This window comes from Myotis yumanensis, unplaced genomic scaffold (assembly GCF_028538775.1).
Source record: "Myotis yumanensis isolate MYYU_CA2020_CCGP unplaced genomic scaffold, mMyoYum1.0.hap1 SCAF_10, whole genome shotgun sequence".
Lineage (NCBI taxonomy): Eukaryota > Metazoa > Chordata > Mammalia > Chiroptera > Vespertilionidae > Myotis > Myotis yumanensis.
The window spans coordinates 20,662,547-20,668,335 of NW_027223761.1; the positions used below are offsets into that span (position 1 = coordinate 20,662,547).

A 5,789-nucleotide genomic window follows, 5' to 3' on the forward strand; every position below is an offset into this window, starting at 1 on the left:
AAGCCTTGGAAATGTGAGAATTTTCCTGATCCCCAGACCTAATGTGGATCCTAATGATATCTCTGTATAATAAAGTTGCTACAAAGCCCACTGATTTTGTGCAAAATAAAATATAATACAAAAGTGGATTTTTTTCTTCACAGTATTCAAAACATTTCTCTGCACATATTTTTGTAGGCTCAAGTGGAAAGCTTTTTCTTATTTATTTATTTTTGTTTAATTACTTCTTTTATTGCCAACATTTTTAGGTCAACTGATATATATTTTTTTAATTTAGATTAATTATTTATTGTTTAAAGTATTACATAGTCTCCTTTTAAAAATATATATATTTTACTGATTTTCCACAGAGAGGAAGGGAGAGGAACAGAGAACTAGAAACATCAATGAGAGAGAAACATTGACTAGCTGCCTCCTGCACACCCCCCACTGAGGATGTGCCTGCAGCCAAGGTACATGCCCTTGACCCGGATCGAACCTGGGACCCTTCAGTCCACAGGCCAACGCTCTATCCACTGAGCCAAACCGGTTTGGCAATAGTCTCCTTTTTTTTTTCCATTGACCTCTCCCTGGCCGCCCCCACCCCAAGCACATGCCCTCAAACAGCCCCCTCCCCCAGGTTTGTGTCCATTGGTTATGCTCATAAACATGCATACAAGTCCTTTGGTTTATCTGTTACCCCCTCACCCCCTGCCTTCCCTCATAGGTTGGACAGTCTGATCAATGCTTCTATAACTCTGGTTCTATTTTTGTTCATCAGTTTATGTGGTTCATTATATTCCACAAATGAGTGAGATCATGTGATATTTATCTTTCTCTGACTGGCTTATTTCGCTTGGTGTAATGCTCTCCAGTTCTATCCACGCTGTTGCAAACCTGTCAGAATGGCTAGCATCACCAAATCAACAAATGACAAGTGCTGGAGAGGATGCGGAATGCAGATTGGTACAGCCACTCTGGAAAACAGAATGGTGTTTTCTCAAAAAATTAAAAGTGGAACTTCCATTTGACCCAGTAATCCCACTTCTAGGAATATACCCCAAGAAAACAGCTTTTTCTTATTTATCTGATTTAATGACAAGGAAGAATTTATTTTCTAGGACCTATGTAAGTACCTATGAAATTTATGTTCTGTGAAGCGTTGTCAGCTCCCCCTAATGGAACTTTTGTAAAACACCATAAAAAATCTGCTTGTCTCCAGAGCACGATGTTGTATAATTCTCAGGAAATTTTAAAATAATTTATGCCCCTACAAGTAAAGAGTACATTTCAGCCTAAGTTCTTCTACCTGAACTAACTTCTATCTGAACAAAGTATGAATCAAAAGGCATCCTATTCATAGTTCCTTCATTGTTCTTCTTTGACTTCTCTCCTCATTAAAGTTTTTTTCTGTCCTGAAGGTCTCTGCTGTCTTTCTTCCCTTTCATTACCCTTGTTTATATCTTATCATTGCTTGAATCATCTATTCAATTGCTTTTCATCGCTTCTCGGCCTTTTGGCTAAGATCAAGTGTAGTATTCAATTGCTTTTCAAAGCAAACAGGCTACTTTTTCAAAATGAAATTTCCCAAGTGTAAGTTGTGAATTCAGAGTCACCTTCTCATCTGATATGGAATAGAACCTCAGTAAGCCTTGCTCATCAATGTTAATCATGCCAATGAGAACATATAGCTCTCTTTTAAATATGCTGATGTTTTTTATTTGTTTGTTTTCTGCCTTGCCTCTCAAGAAGCTTCATCAGTTGTTATCTTTGTATAATAAATTCAGTTTTCATGCTTCTTAGAATTCCAGTTCTCAGCTCATGTCTATCAATTCTACACATTGATTGTCTACTGTGCGTCAATGGATATATTAAACTATATTGAACTATAGAATATCAAACCTTAATAAGGTACCTCACCACAAAGAGTTTATTTTAGGAGAGGAAACAAGTAACAAATTAAGACTAAGCAGTGTGATCCATGTATTAACAGATGTATGAAGAAAGCATAGAAGAGAAAATGATCCTTCCACTGGGAAAAGGGAGGGAATAAAGTTAATGAAGGTTATGGCCTCTGAACTGGGCCTTAATCATTATTTACCAAGCAGAATGAAATGTGGGAGGACATTTCAAATAGATTAGCCCATGCAAAAACAGAAATGTGAGAAAGATTTTGGTATATTTCATTGGATAAAATAAGTATAATAATAAAAGCATAATATGCTAATTAGACTGGACATCCTTCAGGATGAAGCTGGGGCTACTAGGAATCCTGGGCCCTGGGTGCCTGCGGGCGGCCGGAGGGAAGCCGGTGCTGGCAGCCGGGGGAAAGAAGGCCTACTCTTGCACGAATTTCATGCATCGGGCCTCTAGTATATTATGAAAACAATAGGAGTAGGTCAAGTGTGAAAGTTGGTGAGGTAATTAGAAGCTAGATGATAAAGAAGTCAAATTATCAAAGAATTATGATTAAAGTATTGAACTTTAATCATATCTTGCAGACAGTGGTAAGTCATTGTAGAGTTTTTAAGTAGGTAAATAACACATTTGAGAAAACATTTTAAATAGGGATAAATGTATTAGGAAGGATAAATTTAATAACAACTAGACTATGGAAGAGAGTAATGGATAACTATTGCAATGATTCAGACAAGCAGTAAAAAAGAGAGGTAAGTTTTAGCTTTGTTGACTGACTAAACATAAGGTATGAAGGAAAAAAATCTAAAACAACCCAGTTTCTGGTTTGGGTTTTGCCTGCAGTGATACAAAATGTAGAAGACACAGTGGGATTGAATAAAATAATAAATTCTGTTTTGAATAAGTTGAGTTTGAGATAACTATGAGAAATTAAAGTTGAGATGTCTATTAGGCAGTTCAAAATACATATCTGGGGGTTGGAGAAATGTGAGCTATATACAGAGAGATTGATTTTATGATAATTAAAATATTAGGTGGTTTCCATTTTCAGAAACTAAGAATTAGGTTATTACAACCCAAATTTCCTACAAAGAACACAACAAAAGCAACAAAAAATTTTAAAACACCATCTATTAGAAGATATTGAAGATCTAGAATTTAGGGGAGCTAGGATTTAAGAAGCCAGGAAAAAGAGTTGAAAACAAGAGATGATCCAGCCTTTAATATAGATTTTCCCCTAGATACATTTTCTGAACACAAACCACAGATGAGAGGTTAAAAATCTGAGATGAGTTTCTGGTATTCTTATAGGGTTGTAAGACAATAACTAGAGCTCAGGCTCACCAAGAAGCAAGACCCTCTTAAATACCTAAGACTTTCAGTTGTGATTCTTAGAAGGGATATTAGTAAAGGTAAGCAAAATTGGGCCATCACTCTCATAGACTGATGTTCAGATCCAAATCAGCTCAGTTACAGGTTGTATTAAAGTGAGCTTCCCCAAACCTAACATTCTACCAAAGCAAAATAAATCATTTAAAGGGGAAGATAACATTATCCCAAGTATCAAGTTATCAATACCATCTTTATATACAATATCTGGGATTCAATCAAAGTTAAACAAGAAAGAACTGAAATTCAAAAACCAAAACCAAAACCAAAACACAAGTCCATAATAGATACCATAACAAAATGATAAAATCTTAACAAGATTTTAGCAGAGAAATAAAAATTATAAAAATCAAATGGACATGAGAAATAACAGTGACTGAAATTAAGATCTAAATATGTAAATGTAACAGCAATTAAGCATAAGTGGTGAGAAAAATCCATGATCTAGAAGAAAAAGAAGGGAAAATCAGACTGAAGCATTGACTACATGATAGAAAATGTAATGCAGAAGGTGGTCAGAGAGTCAGAGACATATTGTACTGATGAAAAGTTCCAATACCATATATTTGAAATTTCAAAAGAGAATAGAGATAAAAGCAAATAAGTAATATTAGAAGATATTGTACATGGGAATTTTCCCAACTTGATAAAAAAATGACATTATAAATTCAAGAAGGGTTACAATCCTAAACTAAATACAAGGTAATTCACATCTAAATACATCATAATAAAACTGTATAAAACCAGCCACAAGAAAAGTCTTAAAGGTAGACAAGGAGAAAAGACATTTTAGTTTCAAAGAACAACAATAAAAAGAACAGCTAACTTGTTGAGAAAAACAATAAAAGCCAAAGCTTATCAATAATGAAATGAAATGAAATTTTAGTAAGTGTTCTTCAGACAAAAAAGAAATGATCCCAAATGGAAACTTGAAGAAGCAGGGGAAAAAAAGGTAAAATGAACAAAGACAAGTTTCTAAGTAAAATGGATTTCAAAAATTTAATGACAATAATTCCTAGGCATACTAAAATATATAAAAAGAACCGAAATAGCACAGGGCAGGTGAAGTTACAGTGTTTTAGGGTCCTTGCTTTGTCTGGAAAGCAGTAAAGAACTAATTCATAACAGCCCAACTTATAACAGTTGTTTTATAAAACAACTTTGAATGATAGTTTGAGAATATGCTATACTAGAAACTCTATTCTTAGGTTTATAGCCTAAAAAATTAGTGCATATGTTCAACAAAATAAAAGAATATTTGTAGAATAGTCACAAAATCAGTATTCCAAACCCCAACAGGAGAAAAATCTAAAGTTTCAAATCCAAATCCTCATCAATAGTAGAATGGAGTCACGAATTTAATGTTGAGCAAAAATATCAAACACCAAGTATTACATATTTCAGGATTCAACTTCCTTAAATGTCAAAAACAAGTAAAATTCCTGTTGGAAGTCAAGATAGGGGTAACTTTTCAGAGGAAAGGGGAGGAATTAAACACCATACTTCTGAGTAATCCATAGATCAAAGAGGAAGTTCAAGGGGAATTTTTTTAAGTGTATTGAACTACATGATAATAAAAATGCAACATACCAAATTTTGTGAAACAGCTAAGTGAGATTTATACCATTTAATGCTTATATTAGAAAGCAGAAAAAGCCTTACATCAGTAATTTAAGCTCTGACTTTAAGCATCTAGAAAAAGAGCAAAACAAATATGAAGCAAAACTTAAAAAGAAATCAATGAAACTGAAAAGAAAATGAAACAAAAAGCTGGTTTTGGGGGAAAAAAATGAAGTAGACTGACAAAATTTTACCAAGACTGCTGGAAGAAACACATTACTAACATAAGTTTTAAAACAAGAGATATTACTATAGACCCCGCAGACATCGAAAGGACAATAAGGAAACATTACAAACAACTCTGCATGCAAAATTTTGACAACTTACATGAAATGGACCAACTCCTTGAAAAGTACAAGCTACCACAACTCGCTCATATAAAATAGATAATTTGAATAGCTTTATTAATTCAAAAGAATGGCACAATGGCACAATGCACTTAGGTACAATATTGTACCATTGTGACACTCTCTTGAGTTAATCAAACTATTGTAATAATCTGCATGTCTGTTCCATACCAACGAATGTAAAACCTACTTTTGCCCACCCGTGTATACCCAACTCTGTGTCAGCTGTCTCCCCCACAAATCATTCCTGTCCTGGTCTTGGGAGCCTACAGACGCAGCAGAGCTCTGAGGCCTCCACCACAGAGGTGCAGGCGCGAGTGTCCTCGAGCGCACAGGAGCCGTAGAGCGCAAGGGCCCACCCCCACCCCCACTCCCGCCTTCCAAGCCCTTCTCTTGGGCCACAACCGTGGGCGTTGGAACCGTGGGAGGGATGAGGGTCACCATCACTGAGGAAACAGCCAGGGCCAACTCAGCAAGTACTGCTGCCAGGACTCCTGGAGCAAAAAGGTCCTGAAGTAAGGGCGCCACCTGTTAGAT

The 5,789-nt window shown here is 35.6% G+C and overlaps 1 pseudogene; it reads left to right on the plus strand.

Annotated features, from left to right (window-relative positions):
* The first annotated feature begins 1,479 nt into the window (after positions 1-1,479).
* On the plus strand, positions 1,480-1,624 carry LOC139019174 (U2 spliceosomal RNA; annotated as a pseudogene).
* Positions 1,625-5,789: the final 4,165 nt, after the last annotated feature.